The sequence below is a fragment of the Eubalaena glacialis genome, chromosome 1, assembly GCF_028564815.1.
Source record: "Eubalaena glacialis isolate mEubGla1 chromosome 1, mEubGla1.1.hap2.+ XY, whole genome shotgun sequence".
NCBI lineage: Eukaryota > Metazoa > Chordata > Mammalia > Artiodactyla > Balaenidae > Eubalaena > Eubalaena glacialis.
In genome coordinates, this window is record NC_083716.1 from 25,780,191 (window position 1) to 25,796,822 (window position 16,632).

General features: G+C 53.7%; 1 protein-coding gene across 3 annotated transcripts in view; it reads left to right on the forward strand.

The window, feature by feature from the left end:
- SH3PXD2A (SH3 and PX domains 2A) overlaps positions 1-16,632 on the forward strand; it is a 234,468-nt gene that overhangs the window by 157,013 nt on the left and 60,823 nt on the right. The window lies entirely within an intron of this gene.

The window sequence follows — 16,632 nt, forward strand, 5'->3', positions numbered from 1 at the left end:
ATTGATCACAGAGCCAAGACTACAAGGCAGGCCTGGGGAGGGTGGAGTCAACAGGAAGAAAGTTCTCAGGCGGCTGACAGCCTCACAGAGGAGGCAGGACTGGCGATCTTGAGACCCCAAAGACAGTGTAGCCTCAAATTTACTTCAGCTCCTTCCCTCCACAGAACCTGCTCCTTCCCGCATCTTCCTTCTCGCTCCATCCACCCCGTTGCTCAAGCCCAGCATCGAGAGGTCATCCTTGACTCCTTCCTTCCTCTCACTTGCCCACCTGACCTCCAGATCCATCCCCTTCTCCCACCTCCACCGTCACACCTGTTGGAAGCTCCCTTCGTCTCTCAGGAGGACCCCAGCTTCTTCCTCAGCCTGTCTGCTCCCACCCCAGCCCCTCCACACCGCAGCTAGAGTGAGCTCTTCCACACATGGATCAAATAATGTGCCTTTCTGCCTAAATTCCAAGATTTCCCATCCCACCCAGAAAAACTCCTTATCCCAGGCTTGCAGAGCCATGTGTGCTTTGGCCCCTGCCTGCCATCCTGCCCCAGGCTCTGCCCTCATCCCCGTACCCCATTCCCACCCCAGCACTCTGCTCAGCTGCGCCCATTACCTTCCATTCCTTAAACACTTGAGATTCGTTCTCTCCACACAGTCTTTGCATTTGCTGTTCCCTCTGCCTGAATACTGTTCCCCATTCTTCCACATGGCTAGCTCCTTAAGATTTCTGCTTGTCACCTCAGAGAAGCTTCCCCCACCTCCGCTGTCTAGCTGCCCCTTTAGGTCTCCCTGCTTCTTGCACATCACTAACCGCACTCTAATTACCTTGTGGGTTTTCTTGTTTGTTATCTGTGTCCCACCACCTTGAAAGCAGAGACCTTGCGGCAGGGCTCGCACCAGTAACAGGGTCCCCTGGTGCTTGTTGAATGGGAGGGTGGATGGAAGAAGGCGTGGGTGCATGAATGACGCTGCAGGTCAGGAAAGAGGTCGCTGCAGCCTCAAGTCAGGAACATTATCTGGGAAAAGGAGGAGTTTTTCTGATTGGGGGTGGAGAGCGGGGGCTTTGCTAATCAAGAGACAGCACTTGTGCAAAGGTGGGGGAGCAGGACCAAGTGCAGCTTGTTTGGAGACCAGATACTGCAGCTGACCTTACTGAGCACCAGCTGTATGCCAGTACTGTGTAAAGTGTTGAGGTTATAGGAATGTGCCTTTCTGCCCTCGAGGGGTTTGCAGTCCGCTCTGGGTGATGAACTGTGCAGACAAGAATGTACTGTTGGACAGGGAAGCAAGGAAGTGGCATGGTTACCTGAGGAAGAGCAGTCCAGACCAAGGGCACAGCCAGTACAAGGGCCCAGGGGTGGGAGGTCTGTGGCTGGGTGGAACGTAGGGCAGGTCAAGGTGTTAGGAGGGGAGAGCAGCGATGTAGTGGGGATGGGGCAGCAGCAAAGACCGTGTCGGGCCTTGCCAGCCATTTTAAGGGTTTTGGCTTTCACTGTGAGTGAGATGAAGAGCCCCTACGGGGTTCTGAGGAGAGGGGGACATAATCTGACTTAGATCCCAGAAGGATTTTTCTGACCGGTGAGTGGAGATGGTTAAGGGGAGGAGACGGGTGATGAGAGGGTGCGGACTCTGGCAGCAATGGAGGGACGAGATGGATTTCCATGATCGGGTGTGGGCCGTGGGGGGTAGTTTATGTCAGATTGCCTGGGCTCCCATTCTCAGCCGCACGACCTTGGGCAGATCACCTGAGCTCCGCGACCTCACTTGTTCTGTTGTATCAGTCAGGTTCAACTAGAGAAACAGACCCAGCAGGAGCTATCAAATTTCCGGCAAGGAACTGGCTGATGTGATTGGGGGCAGGCGAGGCAAGTCTGAAACCCAGGAGCCGACTGGGGTTGCGGTCCACAGGTGAAATTTCTCCTGCAGGGAAGCCTCAGCTCTGCCCTTAAAGCGTTTCAGCTGATGGACCCAGGGCCCCCTCGGAGTATCAAGTATAATCTCACTGAAAGTCAACTAATTATGAACCTGATCCCACCTGCAGAATACCTCCCCAGCAATGCCTGGATTAGTGTGTGGTTGAATAACTGGGGATTGTAGCCTAGCCAAGGTGACGCATAAAAGTGATGGACACGCCCATGAAAATGGAGTAGCAGCCACCTGCAGGAAGGTGCAGATGATTCAAGGATGTGATGCAGTTAGAGGGCTTTGTGCCGGGCCTGACAGTAGCAAGAGCCTGTTGCTGTTAGCTATGATTGGCCGTCCCCCCGGTGAGCACTGCTGCGGGAGCTCAGAGGTGGGCTGGAGGAGGCCCCCCCCAGAGCAGGGGCTTCTCTTCAAACCTGAAAAGATGGGCTGGGGCGCCCAGAGTTCTGGGAAGCTGCCTGCCTCCGGCGCTGGTGGCTGGGGAGTTCTGACTTGCACCACGAGGGGGCGCAGGTGGCCACGGATCCTGTGAGGTCATCCTGGCCCTGGGACTGTGTCTGAGGCCCCATCCCACCCAGGAGTCCTGTGGTGAGCTGTAGCTCGTTTAAATGCAAATGAGGTTGCTCAAGAGTGTTGCAAGTTTGTTCTTTTGGGCCAGTGTTGATGTTCCTCGTGAAATCCTGTTTACTTTATACTTTTCCTTGGAAACTTGGTGAGTTCTGCCTGCTTCCATTTTAGTACCATACAGTCTGCATCATTGGATGGAGTTAATGAGATCAGCATTACTGTAGTTTCACTGCGGAGAAGCATGCTGCTTGGAGTTCAGAGTTTAGGTTTTGGCATCAGACAGGGTTTGAACTCCTTCTCTGCCATGTGTTTGCTCTATGACCGGCAGCTGCTTAACCTCTGACCTTCATGCCCCCATATGGAAAACAGAGGTAGAAATAGTGCCTGCCTCTATTAAAGGTAAGGATTGAATTAGCAGGGGGCCCAGCACATAGCAACTCCCAATGATAGCAGCTGCCATTGTTGTTATTTTAAGTATTGATAGGTTCGGAAAGGAGGGGAGAAGTTGGTCCTACCTTGGATTTGAGAGTAAAAAGACATGCTTGAAGCATTATTTTCATTCTTTGAGCCCAGGGCCTGGCCCCAGAGGAGACAGAACCTAGACTCAGAATATTCTGTAGAGTTAAGAACACAGGCTCTGGAGCCAGAATGCCTAGTTTTGTGTCCCAGCTCTGCCAGCTGTGTGGTCTTGGGCAAGTCCTTACCTTTCCTGTGCCTCAGTTTCCTCATCTGTGAAATGGGTATAATGATAGCACTTCACCAGGTTGCTTGAGGCTTGAATATGTGTTAATACGTGTGAAGTGTCTGGTGCAGGAAACACTAAGGGTTAAGCCTCTTCTATTATGAGTAGGAGGCAGCACCGTGGATGTCTAGCAGAGGGCCACCGTGGAGGTCCCGCAGCAGAAGGGACCACTGGCTTTGGCATTTGCCCTCCTGCAGGAGAGACTCCTCTCAACCAGAGGGGGAAGGCAGAGTGTGCACCATCTCATAGTTGCCAGTCAGCCTCCCAATAACCTGGGCAGGTGGTCTTGTTCCCCCTTTTATAGACCAGAAGAGGTAGGTTCAGGAACCTGCCCGAGGTTGCCTAGCCAGGTAGATGCAGGATTCGAATCTGGTCCTTCTGATCCAAACCTCTTTCCACTGAAGTCTGTTCCCTCCTAAGCTAAGACCCAAGGGATCCACAGGTGAACAGGACTGGGCTCTGGAGACCTCTAGCAGGAGGTTCCACAGACTGAGAGAGGGACTGCCCCAGGAGAGCCCCCCACTGCGGTTTCTAGAAGGAACCCATTGGTCACGAGGGTTTCTTAATTGGGTAAAGGGTCCCTTTACAGGGTGTGAATAATATCCCCTTAATTTCTCTTTGTATGAATTTGGTCTTTAATAAAGTGTATTTGTTTTAAAGCAAAACGTGCCCATAGGTTCTGGCTACTATAAAAAGTTAGTCTACCCTCCTCGTTTTATAGAGGAAGTAACTAAGAGAGGGCCTGCCACCTGCCCAAGGTGAGGGGGTGGGCAGAACCTGGCTTCCTGCTCATCACACTCCCACCAAACCCTGGAATGAGGCAGAGGTGTGAGGAGGGCCATGGTGAAGCAGAGAGAGCAGGTCTGTAAAGCCTCTGGTGCCTCGTCTTCCCACAGGATGAATGCCCCAGTAGGACAGAGAGCAGGGCCAGGCTCTCTCTTGACCCCCGGCCTGCCCTGCTCACCAGCCACAGAGGGAGAAGGGCAGAGACAAAGCAGACGGCAGCAGCCTGAAAGCAGGGGGCTTTCATTTCTCTTAAGCGATTGCTGGTCTCCGGTCTCCGGCCTCACGGAGGTCACAGCTCAATTGAGAAAGCAGGATGCTCTCAGTGATTCATTGATGAATGCAGGGCAGGATGGGTTGTGATCCACAAGCAGCGGGCGTCAAATAGAAGGGGCTGGGTGGGGGGGGTGGGTACTAGCCAAGATGGGAGGGGCTGGAGATGCGTCCTGGAGGATGGAAGGGGTTGGGATGAGCAGAGAGGTGGGCGGACGCCCCTGGTAGAAGGGCCGGGCCTGAGCAAGGACTTGGAGTCTGGGATGTGATTGAGAAGTTTGAGGGAAGAAGAGATGTCTAGCCTGGCAGAAGTGAAGGGCTAGGGAAGGGGAGGGCAGGAGATGTGTCTGGAAAGGAAACCTGGGAGAGTGTATCAGCAAGACTTTTTTTTTTTATAAATTTATTTTATTTTATTTTTGGCTGCATTGGGTCTTCGTTGCTGCGTGGGCTTTCTCTAGTTGCGGCGAGTGGGGGGGCTACTCCTCGTTGTGGTGCATGGGCTTCTCATTGCGGTGGCTTCTCTTGTTGCGGAGCACGGGCTCTAGGTGCACGGTCTTTAGTAGTTGCGGCACGCGGGCTCAGTAGCTGTGGCTTGCAGGCTCAGTAGTTGCCACGCAAGGGCTCAAGAGCGCAGGCTCAGTAGTTGTGGTGCACGGGCTTAGTTGCTCCGCGGCATGTGGGATCTTCCCGGACCAGGGCTCGAACCCGTGTCCCCTGCATCGGCAGGCGGATTCTTAACCACTGCTCCACCAGGGAAGTCCCAGCAAGACTTTTTCAGAGCTTTCTTTTCTGCCCGAGCCATCCATCCTCAGGGAGAAAGGCCCAGGCTGCTTAGAGAACACGGCCGAGACATTCCTGGCACCCTCCAACGGCCTGTTCCAAAAGTGAACGTGTCTTGTGAAGGCATTGTCTTCTGGCACATCTCACCCGGGTTGGTGTTTTTAAATAATTTTTGTTTCGTGGCTCTGGGTCCTCAGCCTGATGTCACCCCTGGAGTTCAAAGCCAACTAATTGGAAGTGAAAGGAGGCTGATTGATTTGGCAGCTCCACAGCCAACCAATGTGGCAGCAATGTGATGGAGAAAGTGTGTGTCTGTGCCACGACTCCCCTGGCACTGACCTACTGGCCTGGACACACAAAGCAGGGGGCGAGGGAGGTGAGGGCTCCCCAAATCCTGGAATCACATATCTCACTCCCGGGAAGGAGGCAGCTAGCTGGTATGTAGCCTTGATTGCCTTTGCCCTGCTTGCTTAGCTTCTTTCTGCTCCCTCATTCCTATCACCCGACCTCTCCTGCTGGGGTAATGGGAAGATGGTGTGGAAGGGGACAGCATGGGGAAAGGCCCGGAGGTATGCTGAGAGTCCTGAGTCTGCTTGTTGAAATGCAGATTCCCAGGCCCTGCCCAGACCTACTGAATGAGCATCTCTGGGGGTGGCGGCCAGGAACACCAGGCAGTTTTGATGGGCTCCCCAGGGATCCTGAGATAGAGGCGGGGTTGAATGTGGGATGGGTCGTCCACGTGGGTTGATGGCAGTGTTCAGGGTAGGCAGGCAGTGAGGAGGCAGCAGGATCGGACCCCCAGGACAGACTGTGACTAGACAGGGCTGCTCCTGGAGGGTGCATTTAGTTGTGTCCCAAGTTGGGGGTTGGGGGCAGAACCAATATGGGAAGGGGAGGGCAGTTAGAGGACAGAGAACACTGGCCCGGCATTCAGGGCCTTGGAGAATGGCTATCCACTGGGCCTGCCCAGCCACTAGCTTCCCTTCTGCCCTCATCAGGAGGCTGTGACGAGACCCCCGTCTGCCTTTTATTTCCACAAGGTTTTCTTCTTCAGAGGAGGAGACACCCACATTGTGGTCCAGCAAAGAAATGCTTCCCACCACGGCCCTCAGCCAGAAAATAACTTGTTCCTCACTTGGGCTTTTTGGTTTATAAACATGTGACAAAAGAGGCAACATTTCCAGTAATAACAAAGCCAATGGAAAAACAAAGATTGGGGGGAAATGTGCATTATTTATTGTTTTAGCACCTTTTTCTGATCTAAAATTACGTTGTTTAGAAATAGAAATGTGGCGTGTGTAACTCAGTTGGCTTGTGACATTTTTATAATTGGTCAGTTTTGAAATATGACGGCAAAGAAAAATTTTCCAAAGTTTCAATGAAACTTAGAAGTTTGCGGGGAAAAAACTGTTTTTCCCCAACTCTTTCTGCTTTGCCTTCGGGATCTTGTCATTGTCACGTGTGACCCAAGCAGCTGGTATGAAGATGGATTTTCTTAATGTTAGAACTGGATTCTTGTACCAAGAAAACTGGGCCGTGTTAGAAAGTCCCTTCACTTCCCTGTGCTCAGAAGGAAGAGCCACCACCTCTTCGAGATGCTTCCTCCCAATGTTGCATCTGGCCAGTGGATGCTGTGTTGTAGAAAAAGGCCCCCCGCAGGTGTCTAGGAGCTGCCTTTCCTGTTAGACAGGGTCTCCCCCTGGGCCCTGGACCACCTTAGGCTCCCTGAGTGTTGGGTCAGGGTCAGAGCTGGGTACATAACTGTTCCCGGAAGGAAGGTGAGGTCCTTGCAAAGCTGTGATGACAAGCTAGTGATAAGAGGCCAAATTAGGACTATCTTTGTTGGCAATAGCCCCCCGGGGAAACCTTGCAAACATGGCAGATTTTAACATCTCTTGTCCGAGATCTGTCTGGGTGGGGCAGTTTCTCCTGGTCCGTCACCTCTTGGCCATATACCGTCCCTCCCTGGAACCTAGTGGCTCTGAGAGCCCTCTGTCAGTTCCTCATTTGCATTTGGTCACAGGGTTCTGAGTAAGAGGGCCCTTTCCCCACCTTCTTCAGTGACCTCGGTTTCTCTCTCTGCTCTAAGCCTGGGGCTCAGTTGACACTAGTGGCAGCTCTCCCAGGGGTGAGGGTATGGCCAAACTGACAAGAAGCAAGTTTCCAAATGGATGCTGGTACCAGACTCTGCTAGGATTAGGTGGTTCCTGCCAGACCTAGAGCTGACTCACTGGCACTGGCCATGGCTGTCATGTAGATTTGTTCAGTGAACATCTGAGTACCTCCTCTGTGCCAGGCCCTGTGGTCCAAGCCCAGGGATACCAAGGGGGATACAGTGAGGTCCGTGTCCTCAGGACTGTCAGTTGGGTCGGGGAGGTGGGAAAGTAAACAGCAGTTATGATGTGACGTCCAAGTGCTACCATGGCGGAGGCGCAGCGGGCGGGATGTGAGGGAGCCTCCCCAGGGGAGGCATAGATCTGCCTGTGGGTGGGGTGCCAAGTGAGACCTTCTACCCCCGGTTCCCTGAGGTTTTAAGTGAGTCAGCCCAGAGAAGAGGGAGAGCAGCCTGCAGAGGCATCTGGTCAGTCTTAGCGTTGGCTGTGCAAGCATGTCACATCCTCTAAACCGGGCTGGGGCACGTCCTCCGCATCCCCCAGGTACCTGCTGGGCAGTGCTGTTTCAGAGATACCACTGCAGATGGTCACTCATTCACTAAAGTTGTTGAAGCTTAAAAAGTTCTAATTATAAAATTAATACATGTGCCTGGGTTGGAGAGAACTTGCCCCAAAGGTCGCCTCTGACCTGTTGCTTATTGTTAGGAGGACTCTGGCTTCCACTGGTCTCCTAGGGGACACATGCCCTGCCTGTGACAGGAGGGCATGAATCCTGATTCCATACCGCTGCAGGGCTGTGGCCCGCCCAGCCAGGTGCCTGGCACTCGGAAGTGTTCATTAAGTATCTGACAACAGACGGGTCTCCATTGGGGAAATCTTCATCCAGTGGGTCTCCCTCGTGGTTGATGATTGACCGGGATTGACAGGACAGAGAGAGAGCAGCCCTTTCAAGGCACAGGTAAAGACCAGGGGAACCCAGAAAAGTGGTCCCAGCTTCTCACACTTGTGCAGCGAGCCAGGACAGGGCCCTCTGAGCACCGGTCTCCTTCCTGGCTTCTCCCCAGGGTGGAAACTCAGTATTAGCCAGAGTCCCTGAGCTGTGGTGCCAAAGGGTTAACTTCATGCTCCCCAGAGAGCTCGCACACTCCTGACCCTCCCCTGTCCTCCAGGCCCTCCCAGCTGCGGCCTCCTGGGCATAGCTCAGTCACATGAGAGCCAGATGTGGGGATTTCCCAAGCAGTGATGTGTGTGTGTGTGTGTGTGTGTGTGTGTGTGTGTGTGAGCGTGCATGCACACACACACACACACACACACTCACTCACACTGCTCTGTTTACGTGGCATCCGAGAGCTCAGGGGATTGGTCCAAACGCACACAGAGCAGGAGCGGGATGGGGGTGAGGAGAGGCCCCAGGCTCCAGCCACACACCCTGGGAGGCTGCACCGAGCCCTGCTGAGCCCTGCTCCCACCAGACATCATAGATAAGCCAGTTGTTTTTGCTCAGACTCCCATTTCCTGCAGCATCCATCTTGCCATAGACCATATTGCTTATGGATAAAATTTTTTTTAATCTCTTTGAAGGGCTTTACCGCAGATGCTGGAAGCCCGCAGCCTTCCAGGGATGTTCTGCCGGGCTTGGGGGCCTGCCTGTGAGTTACTCTGCACAGCACCAGCTAGGCTCAGAGCCTTTCCTGGCCTGAGGATGCCCGTATGTACCTCAGGCCACCCCAGCGAAAACCTAGACTATAGGAAGTGCAGGGCCCTGGGGGCCAAGAAGGCCCTGGAGCAGTGGTATCAGCTGGACCTCAGTTTTCCCGTGAAACCCTTGGGACTGAGGGCATTGAGTGTGTGTCCTTCCATCAGCCACCATGGACTTTCTGGGTACCACCTACTGTGTTCGATGTGCCATGAGGATGCTGACAGGGTTAAGACCCTGAAGGAACTTCAGATCTGATTGGAGAGATAATAACAAATTTTGATTAAGTGCCTACTACGTGCCAGACACTTGCTAGGACTACAACACTATCCAGACATTCTGGAGCCAGTTGACACAGAGACCAGTTGAACAATACAGAGACCCTGCCCAGGGCAAGATAAGGGCAGCCTGCAAACCTTGAAAAGGGGGTCACCCTCAACCTCAGTTCGCAAGTGAACTCTGCCCCTGGCCCCTGCCCCCTTATCCCCACCCCCATCCTCCTCTGGCAGTGTCCAGCCAGATGTCAGCTGAAGTATTGTGAGCCCTGCTCCAAAGGTGGGGTCCAGTTACAGATGCGAGGCCTCCAGGTCTCAGCCCTGCTGCATCCCCCCTTCCCCCCATGAGCCCGCGCCCCGGGGCCCTGCCTGCTATGTTTGGCTCCAGCCTGCTTTCCGGTAGGGTCTGGGCAGCCTGGGGCAATGAGGACACATTTGAGTGGCAGCCCTGACGGCACCAGGCAGGTGGATGAGGGAGCCACGCAGCCTCCCCCAAACCTACACGACCCCCGAAGCAGTCAGGAGTGCCTGGGAGAGTGTCTTTGATTGTAAATATCTGTGCCCCGTCCCTGAGGCTAGAGAGTCAGTTGGTCATAGCCGGGAGCCTCCAGCTGTGCATGTGGTAGATGCTCATTAGATAACTGGCGGTTGATTATTGATAATCTGTTAGTGCAAGTCCAGTCCGGGGAAAATAAAACATTGCTTTTTTTGTGGCCCTGGGGTGGGATTGTCAGTCCTGGGTCCATTGCTGTTGACTCCATCTCTCAGGGCTCTTGTGGAGACTGAGCTGGGGTGGGGGGGGGTGGGGCGGGGTGTGGTGGACTGTCGGGCTGGGGGCTGGAGACCCAGCGGCTGCTTACTTCGTCCTGCACCACTGGCCTCTGTTTCTGCTGCTGCCGCTGCCTCATCCTCACGGGCTTTGGCTGGGGGAGCTGGTGGGTGGGGGAATGGGAGGGGGGTGGCTGGGATCCGGGAACTCTGAACAGCGTTGAGTTTGTCTCTTCTGTACACACCAGCACCCTGGCATGGGGAGAGGTGAGAGCCCGAGAGCGGAGGGGGAGGCCGCCACCCAAGGGGCTACTATGGGGTCACGCAGCAGCTGCGGGAGCAGAGGCTCAGAACCCTGCTGGCCTCCCCACACAGCGCCCCTCTGTCCGCCCACTGCACCTGTGTTTAACCAGAAGCTGAGGGTTTTTGAGCAGGGTGGGAGAAGGAGGCAGACCTGCCTGCCAGGGCAGCCCCCCTGGGCAGCTGCGGTGCTCCCGGGGGCAGCCTGGGCCTCTCTGCCCACACCCACTTGGGCTGGGCTGTCTCTGCTGGCCCGCCTTGGCCTAGGTGGGTGTCCTTGGACTTAGTCCCTAAGGGGCTGTGGAGTGGCTCCAGCCCTCACCCACCCCGTTCCCCACCTGAGCCGGGAGACTGACTGTGCTCTGACTGCATTGTCTCAGCGGTCAGAGGGTCAGCGGTGCATTCCTGCCCCGGGTTGGGCTGCCCCGACATGGACTCTGGATTCTGGGAAAGGCAGCTCCTGGAGAAGGAGGCAGGCCCCTTCCTACTGGGAGTAAAATGAAAGGAGTATGGCTGCATTTACAAAGGCAAGCCCAACAGAAATAAGTGAGCCTCCCTTGGCCAATGGCTGGGGAGGATCCAGAGAATGAAGTCCCCTGGTTTTAGGCCCCTTTGTTCCCCATTCCCAACCAGCTTGCCTGGGCTCAAGTCTGACCCATCACTCCCTTGCTGTGGGGCCTTGGGAAAAAGCTTAACTTTCCTGAGCCTTACTTTCTGCATCTGTAAAATACATATTGTTAAAAGGATTAAATGTTTAGTCAAACGTTTAACCCAGTACCTAGCATGCACGTTAAGAAAGTGGGAACTGGGGGCTTCCCTGGTGGCGCAGTGGTTAGGAATCCGCCTGCCAATGCAGGGGACTCGGGTTCGAGCCCTGGTCTGGGAAGATCCCACATGCCGCGGAGCAACTAAGTCCGTGCGCCACAACTACTGAGCCTGCGCTCTAGAGCCTGTGAACCACAACTAGAGCCCGTGAGCCACAACTACTGAAGCCCTCGCACCTAGAGCCCGTGCTCCACAACAAGAGAAGCCACCACAATGAGAAGCCCGCGCACCGCAACAAAGAGTAGCCCCCGCTCGCCGCAACTAGAGAAAGCCCGCGCGCAGCAACGAAGACCCAACGCAGCCAAAAATAATTAATTAATTAATTAAAAGAAAGTGGGAACTGGTATGCTTGTTCTAGCCTCAGCCCTGCCACTAACTTGCTGTGTGATCTTAGGCAAACTTCTCCTCTCTGGTCCTAAGTCCCCACATGCTCCTTCCAGCCTTTATTTAGCTCAGAATCCTGTGGCCCAGAACCCTCAGGCCTTGGGCAGGACCAGCTACATGATTTACGGGACCTCTTGTTCATAAATGATTAAAGATTTCAAATTGGGGACAGAGGGTATTAAACCAAGAGCAGGGCCCTGCTCAGTATGGGTCCCCGTGCGCCTGCGCAGATCACACCGCCTGAAGCCAACCCTGCCTTGGAGGCTGTGAGCGTAGAAGGCAGGGCCAGGGGTCTGGGCTGCTGGTGTAGCAGCACTGACCCCTCACCTCCCCAGTCCAAGGGCATGATTTTTTCATGCCGTAGGTATTGATGATGAGCTGGAGGCAGCTGCTCACCCTGGAGCAGGCTGCAGAGAGCTGCCCCTGTGGGTAGGTAGCAGCTCACACACCTTACAGCAGGACGCTCCCCAGCTTCCACCCGTGTGACTGTGGACTGGAAGTCGTGTTTGAGTTGTTGCTTGTTCTCTGTCTTGACCATCTTAATTCACGCCATGCTTTTTCCGGATGCCGTTTGTATACTTTCACTGTTTCTGCTGCTCTGAGCATGATGACCTATTTCAGGCCCTATGTATCATGTAGGTCAAGCTGCTCCTTCTTGGTGAAGCACTGTTAGCCCTCGAGGGCTCGGGTAAAGATTTGAGCTACTTCATGCCTATGACAGTACAGTGCCTGCCACGAGGGATGTGCTCTCGTGAAAAAGTAGCTCCTTCTCCTTCTACTGTTAAATAAAATAACAGGGCTAGCAGCTGTCAAGCCCTAATTAGCTGACGACCTGAAAGCAGTGGCTGAGTTCCCTGGTGGCCTAGTCAAAAAGGAAAAGAAACATGTGGAGTCTAGGAAATTTAAGAAATCTAGCCCTATGTAAGGTTCAGTTGTACAAAAGGAGAGAAAAGACTAGAATACAACAGATATTTAGAAACCAGTTCAAGGCTGCAGTGAGGTAAGAACAATAGAATTCCCAAAGAGAGAGAGGTCTTGAGTGTTCAAGTACGCTGAGATATTGAAGAATGGAAGGACACAGAGACAACAGGGGGGTATTCATTCCTGGCAGGGGCCCTGCTCCTCCTCCCCTCCCAGGAGCCCAGGGCGGGGGCTGTGTAAGCCGATAAGGCGGGTGACCCTGCCCTGGTCCCCCTGAGCCCTTGGTTTGCTTTCATTCTCCGAGGAGTTTATGCTGTTGGCTGTTCTCCTGTCTCTCCCACCTGGGCTTTCAGCCCACTCTGGATTTATTAGTTTGGATGGGTGGAACTCGCTTTACACCAGGGAAGAATTTCTGGAAGCATGGTTTGAGACTAGATTTGGGTAAATTGAACCCAATTCTCACTGCTCTGGAGTTACTCAACATGAAAAGAAACATTACAGAGCAATAGGAGTCCCTCTCCTAACTTAAGTCTATCCAGTTGTTTGTTACGTAGTCCTTGGGTGTATATGTGTTTGGGGGAAACGTCCTTAAAGTCAGGGGCCCCTGTAATATTGTTCTTTGATTTCTCATAATCACCTGGACTTGACAAGAGTCAGGTTCAGCACCTAAGTGTCATCAGGACTTGCAGGCACCTGGTTTTCTTTGGGCCTGGATTCTTGCTGGTCCAGCAAGCCAGGAGGAGTGGCTGTAGCAGGAACATGAGTCCTGTGGGATGGCCATGGGAGGGACCCTGTCTCCGTGCCTCCCGTCTCCCAGGCACACACTGCTTTAGTCATCAGCTTTGTCCCTGTCACCCGCTCCCCTTCTGTGTTCCAGGGGCCTAATTCCTACCCCTCCAAAACCTTTCACAGCACTAGGCCATTTCACTCTTAAAGCAGACCTACAACAAAAAAGACGTGGTAGATATTTTTATCCCCATTTCACAGAAGGAAAAGGGGCTCAGAGATTTGCTAAATGCCCCAGAATCAGTGAGCTAAGTGAGAGAGTAAGCGCAAGAACCAAGATTTTAAAACAATTCTGGCTCCAGTTCCTCTCTGTCTTATGTGCCTCCCGAACTGTTGGACTTCTTCACTTGAGTTTCCTATATTGAGCATGTGTTCAAGTGGTTTTCCCTGGAAAGGTGGTCTGTTTCTCTGGAAAGATTTGTTTCAGCTGCGGTGTACTTGCGTTATGAAGACTAGCAGGTTACTGCTGGAAGAGTCTAGAACATGAAACAAGTATCTTGGAGATCAGTGGGCCCAAAATGCTTGATTTTACAGATGTGGCCCAGAGAAGTCAAGCCATTTGCCCAAGGTCACACAGCCAGTTCTCAGCAAAACCAGTTGTGCAGATTCCCAGTCTCACGCCCATTGCTTTCCACCAGGCCCCGTGACTCTGCTCGGTAGGGCCCTTGGTTCTGTCACCAGAGAGAGGGGGGTAGAGACAGCAGGGAGGGCAGGAAGCAGTTGGTTTGTGTCACTCACAGCTGCTCATTTGGCTGCGCCTGCCTTTTGCTCCTTTGCCCCGTCTCTCCTTCTCACCATTTTCCCAGCCCTGAGCCAGCAGCCATGTCTGCCTCCTGGCTGGGGGGCCAGGGTTTGTGAGCCAGGGGGCCACTCCTCTGTTCATCACAATGAGGCGGAGGGGGGTCTTTCCCGCCCTGGGAGAGGGCTTGCTCGGGTGGGCTGGAGAGAAGGCACTCCAAAGGGGGGAAATTTGGGGTGGGAGCCATGGAACTGGATTAATTCTGTGGATCCAGGGGACTGGGAAATAAATCATGTTTTAAAAAGGCTTTTTTTTTAAAGACAGGCTCGTTTCTGGTCTGCTTCCCATTTTCCTTTGGAAAGAGGGAAGGCCTGCTTATTGGGGGGGAAGGGGGTGGGCATGAGTTCAGGTTGTTCCACATTTAGGAGTGGGGGCTCGGTTTCCAGAGGCTGAGGGATCTTTTCCTGTCTGCCCTCCCTGGCCTGCCCAAATGCCCACACCCCAAAGGCGCAGAAGGGCATCGGACCCTTCAAGATGACTGTTGAAAAAACCAACCAAGCAGCAAAGGCCTCGGGAGCATTTAGTCCACATGGGCCAACAGCCTCCACTTCTCTCCCCTGGGGATTTGGAGCAGCTCCCCTTCTCTGACAACCTCATCTCCCAGCCTTGGGTCTGGCAAACCACTGCCCACAGGCCAAGCCCAGCCCACCATGTGGTTTTTTTAAAATTTATTTAATTAATTTATTTATTTTTGGCTGCGTTGGGTCTCCGTTGCTGCGCGCGGGCTTTCTCTAGTTGCGGCGAGTGGGGGCTACTCTTCGTTGGGGTGCGCGGGCTTCTCATTGCGGCGGCTTCTCTTGTTGCGGAGCACGGGTGCATGGGCTTCAGTAGTTGTGGCACGCAGGCTCAGTAGTTGTGGTGCACGGGCTTAGTTGCTCCACGGCGTGTGGGCTCTTCCCGGACCAGGGCTCGAACCCGTGTCCCCTGCATTGGCAGGCGGATTCTTAACCACTGCGCCACCAGGGAAGCCCCCCACCATGTGGTTTTGTAAGTAAAGTTTTATTGGCACACAGCTCATTCATTCCTCTACGGATTGTAACAGCAGAGGTAAGTAGTCTCGACAGAGACCACGTGGCCCACAAAGGCTAAAATATTGACTCTCTGGCCCTTCACAGAAAGTCCGTCGACCCCTGTTTTAGCAGAACACATCTTCCTGGGTCCTCCAGGCCCAGGCCAAATGAATTCCCTTGGCTCACTGACGGACATTAGCACTTCCCAAAACATTTCCTTCCGAAGAACCCGAAGCAAAGTGTACAAAGTAACGAAGCCAGCAGAGATGGAGAGAGGTGTGGGCGACCTCTTAAGTTGGCTCAGCCCAAGGCTGGGTGGGGCCAGATGGTGTTGGGATGGGTCTGGCGTTAGGCCTGCCCAGGGGCGTTAGGATGGCCTTGCTGGGTGGCAGCCACTTGGCCGCATTTGGGGCACAGCATCAAGAAGTCATAACCCCAGCAAGATCTGGCACCAGACAATGAAGCCCCGCATTCTGAACTGAGACCCCCTCAACCACAGCAGTTGAAAGCCTCGGAGTGTGTCTGCTTTGTCTCGGCCCTGCCAGGGCATGAAAGCTGGGCCAGCATGGCTCCTGCTGTCCCAGGAGGCTTCTGGCTGCTAGGCCTGATCAGAGACTCTGGCCACAGGATGCTTGTCTGTGGGTGTAGTCCCCCAGAGTCCCTTTACCCCCAATTCCAGCTGACCCAGTGTCTGTGGGAAGCATCTCTGTGTGCCAGCATTTTCTTGATGCATCTAGTATTGAAATGCCATCTGGTTCTCGTCCTTGCAACTCCAGGAGCCTGATTTTCCTGCTGCCCCCCAGAGCTGATTGAACCAAGCTCGTGGGATATGCCCAGGGAAGAGGTTCAGAGAGGTTAAGTAACTTTATCAAAGGGGCAGAGCCTGGATTTGAATCCAGACAGACTCCGGAGGCCGCGCCACACCTCTCCAGCAGATCCCCACTGTTGGTTTACAGTGAGCACTGGAAGGGCCAGGCTTCCCAGGTCTACATGGTGAGCCAGCCTGCAATTGGAAGGTGGCTTGCTGAGCGAGGGACAGTTAGGTGCTTTAAATGGTGAGCGGCATCAGACTGAGGCCTGAAGCCTGTGTCACCACAAGAGATGAACACTGTACTAGCTGCGTGACCTGGACCAAGTTACTTAACCTCTGGTTCATAGTCTTCGCCTGCAAAGTGGGGGGAGTTCCTTATCACTGTAGGTTTATTATGAAAAACAGATGAGTTACTATATGTAAGTGCTCAGTACAATGCTTGGTGTACAGTAGATGCTGTATAAATGTTGCTGCTGTGATGATTACCATTACTATCTATCAGGCCGCTCTCCTGGCCAACACCAGGCAAGCAGCCCAAGGGTTTGCCTCTCAGACTTGCATCTCCACGTTTCCTTCTCGCTGTAGCCACTGTAGCCAACGCTGTTCTCCTTTGGAGGCAGTGAGCAGTTCAGCAGAGGAAGCACCAGTTGGGGTGTCCCAGACCTCGTTCCATTTCTGGCTCTGCTACTCTGGCCTCTTGGGAACTTGGGCCAGTTCCTTCCCCTGTCTAAGCTCAGATTCCACCCGTGTAAAATGGGGCAAAAGGTGTGTACCCAGCTCAAGGACCTGGGTGTAAATGAGCCACTGTTCACTGTAGGTAAACTGTCAGCATTACGTGTTGACCCTCTGATATTCTAGAAATGTCCACACCATAGATTAGTCTA